Raw genomic sequence first — 14,102 nt, 5'->3', positions numbered from 1 at the left:
TTCCACATTGGACTTCGGTCTCCAGCCTCCATATTCAGAGCTCGACAGCGTGTCACAGTTGGAGAAACAAGCCAGAGTATGAGATTGCAACCATAACCTCCCGGGGAGGTGCCGTGATTCACCTCCAGCCTGTTAGTCTCATTCCTTCTCAGAAGACGTGACGTATCACATCTCGCCTCTGATCCCAGCTGTCACTCCATCAACCCTCTGAACTTTGGTCTTAGCTCTAAGCTAAAACCATCCTTCCCTGGCTTGCCTGTTTGCCTCCCTGTGTCCTAAGAGGACCAACGTATATCGTTTCATTTCAAATGCTAGGATGTGCACTTTGACTCTCCGCAGACTCTTAAGATGTATCAGATGATGCCAGCCATAACTTCTAACTCCTCCTTACTGGAGGCCCCACAATGGTATCTTCTGCCCAGTGGGGAAGGGGATGTGAACCTCTTGCTGGTATCACTTTGACAATTCTGCAACATTAACTAATTAATGCATACAGTCCTAAAATACAGAAGCAAACCTGATTGCAACCACTGTCTCAGCCCACGCCTTTTCCCTCTCTTCCTTTCTAGTTCTCCAGCGCACACAAAGCCAGGTTGACCTTGAACTCATGACCCTCCTGCTTCAGGCTGGCACCACTACACTCAGTCATCCCACTGCAAACAACAGTGAAAATTACTGAAGGTGCTTCTCTTACCGGAGACCACAGGAGAAGCTGCAAAGTAAACATGCTGCAAGTAATTCAAGAGCCTTTATTCCAGAAGTGCTGCTGCCGCTTGCCCTGACACCAAGGGTACGAGGCTTGGATTCCACCGCACAGCCACTGGACACTGAAACCCACCCCACCCTGTCCCAATTAAAGACCACTGGGGACTCTCAGCCCCAAAGCCGCCGGGGATCTTCAAGACTCGGGTTTCTGAGGCGTGGCTCATTTCAGCTCTAAGTTAATTCTAACTACGAAAATAACACATCTCGTTGTTTTGTTTTTTCCCCTCTCTCTTTACTCAGTCTCAGAACTTCAGCTCAGGCAGCTTAAGTATGGGTCTTCACTGGTGGCAACTTCTGGGTTTTCTAGCCCGAAGTATAGCTCCCAGGACCTGCGCCCCGCCCAGGCCTAGGGTGTATTTGGTCTGCCAGAGTGCACTGTTAGATATTTGTTAGATATTCCGAGAGGGGAAGGGGTTGGGACTCTTTTATCTGCAAGCATTTTAAGGGACAGCCTGAGTTCAAAACCTTTCTGGTTTTTCAGCACTAGCTGTGTAACTATGAGAGAATAAAGAACCACTTCCTTCAAATTATTGCTAAGTGAATAAAAGAGTTTGGTCACTGACTTTAAATCACCAAGCCCACATACTAGGTTTGCGGAAGGTAAAAACCCTGCTACCTCTCTACAGATCTGTTCCATAAATACTGTTCAATATATAAGTGTAAAAGATTATCAATTAGAGCTGGACATGGTGGCCCAAGCCTTTAATCCCAGCGCTTGAGAGGCAGAGGCGGATGGATCTCTGTAGACCAACCTGATCTACAGAGCAGTTCCAGGGCAGCCAAAGCTACAAAGAGAAACCCTGTCTGAAAAACCAAACCAACAAAGATTAACAATGAAGCCTTGGAGCTGCCCAGTGGTACAGTGCTCACCTAGCATTTGACGGGACTGAATGTTGTCTGCAGACCTGCCCCTCCCCCCCGCACACAGGTTAAGTTGGAAACTACACAAATGCCTGGAAAAGAATATCTGTTCTTCCAGTGTTTGCTGTGGATTCATAGGAGAGACAAATTAGTAAAATTATCTTTGCGCTCCTCAAGAGAAAGGGGATACTGGGTAAAGTCACTGGCTGATCTCTGGGTTCAATTCCCAGCACTCACTTGGCCGATCAGACCCCAGGACAACTTTTTCTGGCCTCATAAAGCACCAAGCATGAACATGGTTCATATGTATATATATCCGAACACTGAAAATAAAATTTAAAAGAGAGAGAGATGGAAACAGAGGGAGGAAGAAGGAGGGAGAGGAAGATGGAAATGGAAGAAGAGAGAGGGAGGGAGGGAGGGAGGGAGGGAGGGAGGGAGGGAGGGAGGGAGGGAGGGAGGGAGAGAGAGAGAGAGAGAGAGAGAGAGAGAGAGAGAGAGAGAGAGAGAGAGAGAGAGAGAGAGAGAGAGAGAGAGAGAGAGAGAGAGAGAGAGGGAGGGAGAGAGAAAGAGAGAGAGAATTTGCCAATTTGGAGTTTGCCAAGCCAAATTAGAGGTATATGCAGTTCTTCAGAGTGGACAGCAGATGGCAGTGTTGGTTCAAGAACAAGCATCCTGACATTCACTGAGGTGCAGGCGCCATTGAAACCAATTCGGACCAAAAATGTCCCAACTTTTACAATCTCTTAGGTCGCACTTTTAGGTTTCGTGATGACTTGCAGTTAAACTCCGAAGCATGAAAGCAGAAATAACAAAACTGTCGCCTAAAATTAAATTCCCTTGGGGACCCCAAGAGAATTCGGCAAGGGACAAGCATAATGGTCAGCATCACCATCAGCATTATTATCATCACCATTGCCCAGAGAGGGACCAAGAGGCAGCCGTGCGGTGGGAATCGGGAAGAGAGAGCGAGTGACCAGGCCGCAAAGACTTAGCAGAACTGGCCACTTGGGTTTAGGGAAAACAACGCTCTTTGCCTTCCCACCCCTCCAGGCATGAAGGGCACCTGGACTGTGCCAAGAGACGCCTTTCCTTAGCGTTCCATTGTCACTGCTCAGAAACCCACCCCCGCGGGGTCCCTGAAGCCTGGCTGCTTAGAAACAACTGTTCCCTTCCTCAGTAACGCAGGGTCGTAAAACAAACATCAACAGGCCTGGACGCACAAGCAACGTCTGCCCTCCAAGATAGTGCTGGGTTGGGAATCGTGTCTTTCCGCCCCCCCCCCCCCAACTCCCCGCCACTTCTGCTAAATTATGACGCCCCAACTCCGCAGCTCAAACCCGGACCCTTAGCCCATCTTCGCCCCCCCCCCAATGCCTCTGTGCCCACGCAGCTCCTGCAGGGAGACTCAAGAGCGACCCAGGTAACCCCAAACTCTGGTGCACTGGGCTCCCGGTTCCAAGCTCCGGGGCTCGCGACTCCGACCGCCCAAGGCTAGTGGGACAGGGGTCGCTCTGCGGGAGCCACTAGAGGGCGCGGCAGCCCTGCTGATCTTACCCGCTGTCTCCGCCGCCGCCCACGGCTCAGGATCGCGGTCCCCAACAGCGCAGCGCTCAGCGCGCCTACTTCTCCGGGTGGTTCCGCGCTGGCAGGCTCCAGATCGACACACACGCGCGCGCACACGCACACACACACACACACTCAACACACACACAGACGCACGAACGAACGCACACCGAACACCCTGGCTCCCTTTGCCTCACTCAAGCTCTCCGCCAACAAGATCACCACCAGACGGGAGGAGACACAGATCTGTCCCGAGATCCAAAACCCCTGGTTCGCCGAGCTTAGGCCTCCGGAGGCCGCCGCGCCCCAGCCTCTATACTCAGCGTTTGCATTGTTTTCAACTGCGACCTGGGAGGACGCTGGGCAGGGAGGAGGGAGAGGAGCCCCAGGTTTAGGGTTACAGGCGAGCTGCAGCGCCTCCTATAGGCCAGAGTCAACGTCGCCCGCAGCCGCCTGCGCCGAAGGCTGGACCAACCCCTGTTGAATTTGGTCTTGAGTGCCCACCTTGCCCCTTTGTTGCCCTGTCCCTGGGCACCCCAGCTCCCCTTCGTGTCTCTAGTTTCTCTTCCTCCCGGGAGGGAGGGAATTGAATTAGAAGGCCTGGGACGGGACTCCGCAAGACCGGGACTTTCTCCTACCATCTAATTTCCCAACTCGTATTAGTAGTTCGCTCCTCAGTTTAAAACAAAAGAAAAAGCCACTGAACCACTACAGCAAACTAACAGGCACGGGTCGGGCCAGGGATCAGAATGCAGTCCCGAAAAGCTGCTTGCCCCGACCCTGCACTCACCCCGCGCGGAGTACTACCTCAACAAGAGCCTCTCCACCTCTCTTCCCAAGGCCGACGCCTCCGGCCAACCAAACATTCGCCGCCCGACTGTCGCTAAGCCTCACCTTTGAGTCACCTATCCAACTTTTCAGCCCTTCGTCTAGAATTGCCACTTTCCCGTCAGCTACCTTTAACCTGATCACAACTCACGTAAGTCCAGAGGGGCCCCACCCTTCGAGGTCGGCAGGCAGAAAGCTGGTCACCACGTCCCCAGGTCGCAAGCAGCCTAGGTCCCCTCCGCAGGAGGCAGAAATCCCGCCTGCCTCGGCGCCTGACGCGTTTGCAGCTGGAAGCTCAGCCCGAAGCCCCTCCCCCTGCATCTCTCTCTCTCTCTCTCTCTCTCTCTCTCTCTCTCTCTCTCTCTCTCTCTCTCTCTCTCTGGAGTCTGGGGAATAAAGTTGAAGCCCCTGAGCTCAGAACTGGGAAACCGAGCTCTGAATCCCTGCGGGTCTCCAGACTAGAGCAAAAGTAGGGAACAGTGACTAGAACTAGGGGTGGAGTTGGGCTGTGTTTGCTACCCTCTCTCTGGCGAGCTAAGTAAGTCCAGCTGTACTGGAGTCAATCGAAAAACAGGACCTTAGCAAGAGTTCTGAAGCAGGAACCGACCACGGCGACAAACTGGGGTGGCACACGCACACACACACACGCGAACGCGCGCGCGCGCGCACACACACACACACACACACACAGACACTCCTGTTGAGGAGTCGAAGAAGTCCTGATCAAGAGGAGTGTGGAAAGGAAGAGGCTGAAAGGGAGGAGGAGAAGGGAAGCCCGGGTTCGGGGAAACCAGACCACAAGGGAGGTTATGTAAAAGCCACCGCCAGGGCGACTGCAGAAGAACGCACTCTGAGGAGCGCCCCCCCCCCCCCGCCCGCCCGCCCTCGCGCCTCTTTTTGCAAGTTTGGGTGTTACATCTGGTGGTGTGCAGCCGAGGACCATAGTGCGGGTTTACACTAGCGGCCTCCTCCGGCTCCAAAAGGCTGCCTAGTCAGATCCGAAGCCATCCAGGAGAAGCAAGTCAGTCCAAAACATTGAGCAATTCCGCCACGAAGCCAAAAAACCGTTTCCCACACCGCCCAGCCTAGGGCTTTTCTGGATAGCTCTGTCCGACGCTGAGCAACCCAGACATAATAAGGGCCACTCACGCCCCCTCCCCAGTTTAGGTTTCCTACACACATCCTCGGGGATGGACCTAGTGACAATCTCTTCCAGGCACTTTCCTTACATCCTGAGGTCTTAGCAGGACTGGGAGCTCTTAGTGCGGGTCCTGAACACTGAGGTAAAACCGATCCTTTGTAGACCATGAGGCCAGCACTTTCGTTCTGGCCAAGACCAGTCGCCAAATCACTGGCAACTCCTGCACACCTGGCCGCAAGGCTCTGGCTTGGTCCTGCTGCAGACGGGGCCGAGTCATACTGCCTTGCTCTGGAGACTGGCCCACACCCTTTCCAAACAGAAAGAAACTCCGATCCCACTGAGGAGGTTTCCAAGCCAAGCGGACATTGCCTGCTTCCCCCGCAGTGCCAGAGTTTGGGGAGAGTTAATCTCACGTGTGTAAACCGATTTCCACGGGGATGAACGGTGAAGGACGGAGGGCTACTCCGAGACCGCTCCTAAACCTTCCAGGATAGTGAGCGTTCTGAAGCAAGGAAAGGGGACACCGGAGGGGTTGCACTCAGGCGGCCAGTGCGGTGCAAGCGTCACCCGGGCAGGGCACAGAAGCACCCAGGTTCCAGTACCCGTGGGTAGGAAGTGAAGGTGGTTAGCTTCTCGCCTTTCTGCTTACCTGAACTCACGACTGTCCTTTCAGAGTTGTCCCTAACTTCTTCCCCAGAAAAACAGCCCCTAGCCGAAGATCTCGCCTCTGGACTGCCTGTGGTCAGGACTAAGCAACAGCCCGGCCCCCTACCCCTGCAGGAAAGACTCCACCGTAGACGCGGGCAAGCAGAATGGGGGTGGGGACTACAGAGCACAATGAGGGCCCCTCGGAGTGCAGTTCGAAATTCCTCAAATCCCAGTTGCTGGAATGCGAGGCCAAAACGACTTCTTCACTCGGGGCCAAATGTGTTTGTCATTATTCCAGATCGTTCGTCAGCGCCGCCGCCAGCGTCGCCGGGGTGAGAGGCGCGCGGTCCGAGCGCACTGCAGATCCCGCCCGCGGCTTCCAGCACCCAAGTGACTCGGCCCGAACGCTCCGGGGCCCTGGGAGTCGTCAACCTTCACCCGCAAGCCTTTCTGCTGGTCCCGCTTGCTGCCACCCTGCGCGCAAGTCTGGCCGCAGCTCTCTCCAGCAGTAGTGCCGTCCAGTAATTCCGAGGGATCGGCTGGCACCGTGTGTACCCGGCCAGCATCCGAGGTCCGTCCTCCTCCTCCTCCAGCCGAACCCTTCACACCTCCCTTTCTCCTAGTCCTTTCCCGCGCCCCAATCGGCGCCCCTCTTTCCCACACCTCTCCTGGCGGCCCCCACCCCAGGCTCCGAGCCACACCAACCGCTACAGCGCAGTCCCGCCAAACCGCGGGCGACGAATGAAAATAGTCATTAAAAACCTGTCCTCTCCCAGGACCCACTGCCAAGAGGCCAAACACTGCTGCTTCCACCCCCAATGTTACTTGGTTTTCGTCCCAATATGCACGGATGCCACCCCCACCCTGAAGGAAAAACCTCAAAAATGTAAGACTAACAATTTGGGGGGGAGCTATAGGATTGTTAGAAAACATTGCTTTAAAAAAAATAGACCTGGAAAAAAACTTTTTAGTCCTTGGACTAACTCTCTGGTTACCCTAACCCCAGTGAAGTTTATTCAGAATAAATTACTTTCTGGACACACTACTGGAATTCAGCTATTTTTTCCTCTGTTGCCCAAATTTTGGAATTATTTCGCTACCTCCAGCCCCAAGATATGATCAGGGACTTCCTTTAGAAACAAAAGTCACTTTTCCCTCTCCCTTACCTTCTCCTTCTATGTCAATTCGCAAGGAAAATCCTATATACGGAGTAAAAAAATAAGCCCCAAGCTTCCAATGCGCTCCTGCAGCTCGCCTGTTTGTTTCTCTCCCTCAAGCCCCAACAGTAATGGGCTCAAAACCCGCATTTTGTAATTGATTCAATGTTATAGTCCATCCTCCTAAAACTAATCATTTGCTCAAAGTAAATAGCTGTCAGGAAATGAAGTCCCCCCCCCCTTGGCCTCTTCAAAATAAAAGTTTCCCTCCGACTCCTTGCTCTCTGAATCTCTCCAACTTCAGATCTCTCCTTTGCTTCTTGCTCTTATGCAATCAGGGGGTCCAGTCCCAACCCCCAGACTTCAACAACAACTGGGGGGGGGCGGGGAGAAGCAAACCAGATGGGGTGGGGGTGGCTGAAGGGGGAGGTGTTGACGTTCTGCCGGGAAAGGGGTTTCGTGAAACTACAAACAGCCTTCATCTCCAAAATGAGTTGGCTTCTCAGTTGGGGGGGGGGGATATTTTCCTGTGCTGCTATTGTTTTGTATTCTCCTTGAACAGAAAATACACGTAAAATTGCTGCTAATTTCCAAAACGAATATAAATCTGGAATGCAAAACTTCCCTTCTGTAGGTACTCCGGGCCCAGCTAGAAATATGGCCCTGGGGAGAAATCCTAATGCCGTTGCGTCGTTTTGAACTGGGGGTTTTAAGGGAAAGTGCCGTGTAGTTGCTAATCCTTTAATGGGATTAGGAAACGGTGGCGTCTAATACGGAGATGATGGGTTTTGAAAGACAGGAGTATGAGATGTTGTACAAATAACAGTTGTTCCGCGTCCATACCTTTGGATTGTTCGCCGGAAGAACGACCTTTGTCCCCTTGGAGCCACTTATCTGGTCGTGCCTTTGTTTTCGGGATTATCTGGTCCTCGTTTCTATCTTCCTACCAAAAGGCTCAGGCTAGGCGTGACTGCCACACGACTGCCCGCTGCATCTTGAGGGCAGAAGTATTTTTGACCCTCCTAAATTCCATCCTATCCGAGTGGGTAGTATCCAACCAACCGACCCTACGAAAGCTTTCGGGATGTTGAGCCACAAACCCCGGAACCCTAAATACCCAGCGAGAAACAGCTGGGACACAGCGATCCTGCTGGCGAGGGAAAGGGGGCGCTGACACTCCAGAAACCAGACCAGGGCGAAGCGGGGCTTCCCAGGGAGGGTGGGGGAAGGGAAGGTCTTAGACTTGCGCTCTATTTTCTAAGTCTCTTGGTTGGGGGGTGGGGGGGAATGAAAGCAGTCCTTTATCTCCCCCACCCTCCTCACCCCATCTTACACATCAACATAAAAATGGACAAGCTGGCCAGGTAGACGACAAAACGTTGAATAAAACTACTCCTGCTTCCGCAAGAGAGTGGACTGGGGCTAAAGGGAACCACTGAGAAGGTCTCCCCAAAGACTGAGTGCTATGCCTAAATGGGACAGGATTGTGGGAGTGTCGGGGCTCAGGAAGAGGATGCCTGGGCCTGGGCTGGGAGCCCCAGTTCTCCTCCGCCCTTCTGCACGCCTGCCTCTGGTGTGTCTTCAGCTCGGGCGACTGCCTCCTTCGCTATTACTTCCACATGTTCCTTCAGGAAATCATTGAAGGCGAAATGTATGAACAGCCCCTTGTTCGGAATGCAAGGAGGATACCGTAATGTTTGTAGATAATGAACAAGATACTAAGGACTCCTGTACACACACACACACACCAGACACGCGACACACATACGAGACACACACATACAGAGAGAGAGAGAGAGAGAGAGAGAGAGAGAGAGAGAGAGAGAGAGAGAGCTCGCAATGGAGAAAGGCAAAATCGAGGCTTTCGGCTGTTAAGAGTCAAGTCGAGGAGATCTAGGTTTTGTAGCGGGTACCCCAGGAGAGGAGAAGTTGAGGTTGAGATCCTGCAGAGGAGGGCCAGCTCTGCGCCACCACCAGGGTCTCTCTCAAGCAGGGCCCCTGAATCTCCGCCCACAAATGGAAACTTCACAGGTCATTTCAGAGCAGTTTTAAAGGGGTCCGAAAAGCGGGCCGATGTGGATATCCTGGGGCAGTAACTCCTCAGGCGTTTATAGCAGAGAAGTGGACGAGGATAGAGCACCCAGTTGCTCTTCTGGTAGTAATTACCTGCCTAATTTAAATGATGCCTTTGTTATGATCATTAACAAACATTTGCTAAAGGTTTCCATGTGTGACATTCCCTAAGGTTTAAAGGCCTGGAGAGCCGATTCCGAGGATAGCGCCCCAGTAGGGGGTGGCGCAGGCAAGCAAATGGTTGCGCGAAGATTTCGCTGAGTCGGGACCCAGTGAAGCATCTGCCCTCTTTGCGAAAGGAAAATAAACGCAGTGGTCTGGAGCAACCTCGGGACAGAAGGCTTGCGAGCTCCAGCACTTGGTTTCTTAAACCAGGTCCTGCCCCCGCCCTCCCACTGCTCATAGGCCGGTTTGAATCGTTTTTTCCGCCCTCCACTCTCTGAGCAGTGGGAGAGGTCCTGTCTGTGCCCATCACTCAGCCTAGGGTGTCAAGGGGAGGGGGCGAGCCCAGCTCTTGCCAAGTTGTTCTAAAATCCTTCCGGATTGCTCCCTCGACGCCCCAGGTCCTGGGTAGTCTTGGAGCGGAATAAGGCAAGAGCCACTGTCTAACCAAGGTCTTTTCTCCCCTTCCTGAACCTCTGTTCCTGACCAGGTCACTCTAATGGAACGACTTTTTGCTTGGAATGTTGTACCAAGAACCCATCTTTCTCTGCTCGTGGTTGTCAACCCCTTGGGTCTTTTCCCCTGGAGTTAAGAGTGAGGTTTTTCCAGCAACTGAAACCGGAGGGAGGCCCAGATCACGCGAGGCCAGGAACTTTGGGGAACCGGATGGAAAAGGGCAGCAGGTCTTTCACCCCGGCCTTATGTCCTATATCCTGCGGGCGACCAGAAATAGGGTACGAGGGTATAAGAGGATGCTGGCTGCTACGGATGATTTAACCTTCCAGAGAGGGTCCCGTGAACTTTTGACAACCACATCAAAATGGTCAGTGACAGGAAACAAAATCTACCTTGCGTCCAGGACTCAGAACGCCCCAGCTCCAAGTCCCGCACCCCTAGTCACCGCGTCTTGCAGAGGCGCCTTTGGGGCCTTTTCCGCGGTTCGCCTGCTTTGCAAAGCAGCACTATCTTCCTTGGAGAATTCAGGTCTTTCTGTTGAAGGCCAGTTTCAGCCATCAAAGCCATCACCTGTGAAAATTCACATTCAAACAAACGCGTCGATTTCTTTCAAATCAAGTTGATGGGAAGGACGGGATTGCGGGGTCTGTCTGGTTTCTTGTTTGAAAATAAAGGGGCATTTGGTCTATAGCAAAAGAAAATGCCTTTGACTGCCCCTTTAACTCCTGACTTCATCTCGTGGAGGTTCCTCCCAGGGCTGGCAAGCCTGGAACAGGCTGGAGACGCTGCAACCAGATGTCGAAGTCCCTGCGGGGGAGACAGAGCAGGGCTCCACCCCAACCATGGAGCAACCCCAGTCAAGGGATAGCCCACTCTTGCAAGAAGGGGAAGAGGATTCGGACGAATCCAAAGGGCTGGTGTAACTAGTTACCTACTCTCAAGACTTGTCGCCCACCTCCTCCGCGGCTTGCTTCAACAGTACGGGCCTCCCGGGATCTCCAGGAAGCAGAGGAAAGCAGTTCCCTGGGTCCATGGCTCCCGGGCACGCTCTCTAGGGCTCCTAACACAAAGGCGGTTGATGACCCTAATTGAGGACAAGAGTCTTGTGGCGCAGCCCAGCCGAAGCGGGGGGCCTTACACCCTTCTGCTCTCTGAACAGCTATGGCTGGACAGGGCCGCGGGGAACCTGGCTTTCGGATCCCCTCTTCTGTAAGCTACCAGCCTCCTTCTAGGGACCCCAGAGTCCTACTACCCTCTCCTTCTCCTCGGGCCTTCTGTTTTTTTTAGTTAACTTTTAATTTGAAAAGCCCTGTGAGAGGTGGGGGAAGGAAGGCAATTGGGAGGTCTGCTCTTTATTAGGGGCCTCCGACGTCCAGCTCTCCAGCACACAGCTGTGGCTTGGGAGGAGGGCTGGCTCTGCTTAGGTCAGCCTCTGAAGAGAGAGCCTTGTCCCAGGAGTGTAGCCGAGTCCTGTGAGGTGTTCTGTCGTTTGTTTTTTGTTTAGTTTTGTTAGGCAAAGCCTGTGAGGAACCAGTGAAGTCCTTGCTCACCCATTAAATGGGATAACTCTGCACAGCCCACACGAGCGATGGGGGAGGGGATCCAAAATAAGTAAATTCAAATGTACGTGTTTTAACTCAGTACAGTGGAGTCTTACCAGTCCCCAGCTCTGTGCCAAGTAGGAAGGTCCCAGCCTCACCTTCCTCGGGTTAATGGAACAGAACAGTCGAGGCCGGCTGGAATTAGAGTTGAATACTCGGCAGTTGAATGCCAAATGGATGGTGGGGCAAGGCTTCTCAGTGGAAAAGGACATACTCGAGAAGGAATAGCAATCCACATGCAGAGGAATCAATCTCAAGAGGGTTCAGCAGAAGATGCGTGGAGTAGCTGGAAATCCTAACAGTCCCTCTAGGAATGAACAAGGAGTCCAGATCTTAGAAGGATTGGGGTTGGGGGTGCATCTGCAGCTCAGCGCTCTGTAGACTAAGGAAGATCACCAGTGTCTTGAGGCAAGTCTGCTACAAAGCAAACTTGAGGCCAGCTTGGGCTATAGGAGATGATAGATAGATGGATAGATAGATAGATAGATAGATAGATAGATAGATAGATAGATAGATAAAAGACAGATGATAGAAGATGGATAGATAGATAATAAATAGATGGATAGATGATGGATGGATGGATAGATGATAGATAGATAGATAGATAGATAGATAGATAGATAGATAGATAGATAAAAAAAGAATGTTGGCCTCAGCTGAGTTTCAGGGAGGCTACCTCAGGTCAGCAAAGAGGAAATGCCCCTGGCAGTAAGAACCCTCCCAGAGGGAAGTCAAATGCACAGCCTTCATTATTAGGTGGGCATGAGCTATGAGGGAAGGGGCCACCCTGACTTAGGTCACACTTAGTGCCTTTAATCAGATGGGGAGGGGTCAGCCAGGAGCAAATTTGGGGAGGAAAAGGATGAGGTCACTTTTAAACAGGGTATATCTACGAAAGCTTAGGCGAAGAAATAACAAGGCCAAGAAAATCTAAGGTAGAATTTTGAATAATCCCCCCAAAACCTCTTCTTTTGCTAACAAGAACTAGAGGAAGAACCAAGATTTTTTTTTTCTCCTGAATAGTCAGGACCCAGACCATGGGGGTCATTTGAATGTGACTGGAGTTTCAGTCTAAGCCCTAGCCAGACTCAGCTGTGAGCGACGGAACATTCTATGGAACACGAATGCTTTAGTTATTATTTGACTGGGAAAATGAGACCGTGTCTCCTTCACACCTACTCTTAAGCAGACATCCATAGTCACGTGATTTCAACTCACCCTTTGACCCGCAGCATGGTGTCACCAGATCTTAGTACTGAAGTTACTGAGTTCCAGCTCTCTGTCTGCCACACCCATCCCCTGGAGAGACTCAATTCTGGATCAGAAGGATGCCTGATTCCAAAGACAAAGGTTGCATGTTTTCTTCTAGTAACCACACTCTCTTTCTCTTTCCCAGTCATAGCTCCTGAAGATTCACGTGTTTGTGTATTTCCTTGTTTCCTCCTTCCACGGTCTCTCTTCCAGTTAGATTGGGTCTTGAAGAAGAGTTTCAGCCAATCGAATGCGAACATTAGCTGGGGATGAAATTGGGTGAGTGCCCTACGAGTAAAAGGCATACATTTCTCAGGTCTTTTTGTTGGTAAGAAAAAGAAAAGAAGTTTTCCAAAAGTGGCCTGTGGGGCCACCTTGAGCATGGGAACCGTCCTCTGTGGTACAATAAATTGGAAAGGTCTCTGACTCTCAGAGCCCCAAGTCCACCCAGACCTAAAACACAACAGACCCAAATGACATCTTGTTAAGACACTTATTCTGGAGTTTTCTGTTACAGCCACAATTGAGCCTAACTGATAAAAAACAGAAGGTAAAAAAATCACCATAGCTCCAGATACAACCTTACTTATTCACAGAAAAAACAAAAAGGAAAAAAAAAAGACAAGCAAACAAGCAAAAATAACTGGCGATGGAAAAACCTGAAGCCACAAAACTTCCTGGCATTTCCACTCAGCCTGCCTGGACTGGGGTCTGCTCTGTCCCTGTGCTTTCTGTAGAACTTACAGCACCGAACCCACGTTTGCTGCTCCTCTATTTACTCGGGTTGTCTTTCCCCCCCTTCTGTTGCCACTTTTCTTTGTCTTTATTTTGTTTTTAAGTGGTGAGAGTTGCTTGTTGATTTGGTTTGGATTTTCTTTTTCTTTTCTTTCTTCCCCCCCTTTTTTTGGGGGGGGCTCAATATGTAGCCCAGGCTGAACTCCAACTTCTGATTCTCCTGCCTCAGATCTAAGATCATAGGCAGGAACCATCGTGCCTGCATCTTTATCTTTGGAAAGTAGGTGGCATAAAAGGAAAGCAAAAGAGATAACAAAATGTGCATATTGGTTCCCTCTCCTCCCTTAAATAGATTGGGGCAGGATGTTGGTCCTTAGCTCAAGCAACCTTCTTCAGCCTGCTGAGTAGACTGTAGATGTGCCCCAGGATCAAGAACAGTTTGTTGTTACATAGTGCTGGGCCCTCGGAGCTTGTACACCAGTCCTACTTCACACCAGTCCTATTCATGTCCATAACCATCATTCGACTTTGTCTGCACAGTTGCAGCCCTTTCCAACAGCTGCTTTTGTGCTAGAACCGCAAGGCATTTACTTTAAATAAAGGGATGGGGGGGGCCGCTCTGGAAAGATGGCTCAGCGGTTAAGAGCACTGGCTGTTCTTCCAAAGGACTAGGGTTCAGTTCCTAGCACCCACATGGCAGCTCACAACTGCCTATAACTCCAGTTCCAAGGAATCTGACACCCTCACATAGACACCAATGCACATAAAAAATAAAAATGGATCCTTAAGAAATATTTTTTTTTTTTTTTTTTGGTTTTTCGAGACAGGGTTTCCCTGTAGTTTTGGAGCCTGTCCTGG

At 51.4% G+C, this 14,102-nt stretch overlaps 1 protein-coding gene across 2 annotated transcripts in view; it reads right to left on the bottom strand.

Moving 5' to 3' along the window:
* The window catches only part of Pdgfra (platelet derived growth factor receptor alpha), a 47,078-nt gene extending 39,900 nt beyond the window's left edge, over positions 1-7,178 (bottom strand). The window contains exon 1 of one of the 2 annotated variants that reach the window (XM_057772819.1): positions 6,976-7,178. The gene's annotated coding sequence lies outside the window, so the exon portion shown is untranslated. Of the gene's footprint in view, positions 1-5,810; positions 5,896-6,975 lie in introns of those variants that run through there. The other variant, XM_057772820.1, reaches the window with a different exon arrangement.
* Between the last annotated feature and the right edge of the window lie 6,924 nt (positions 7,179-14,102).

Source organism: Chionomys nivalis, chromosome 6 (assembly GCF_950005125.1).
Source record: "Chionomys nivalis chromosome 6, mChiNiv1.1, whole genome shotgun sequence".
NCBI classification, from domain to species: Eukaryota; Metazoa; Chordata; class Mammalia; order Rodentia; family Cricetidae; genus Chionomys; species Chionomys nivalis.
The sequence above is the reverse complement of the archived record's forward strand: the minus strand, read 5'-3'. Positions and strand labels throughout refer to the sequence as shown.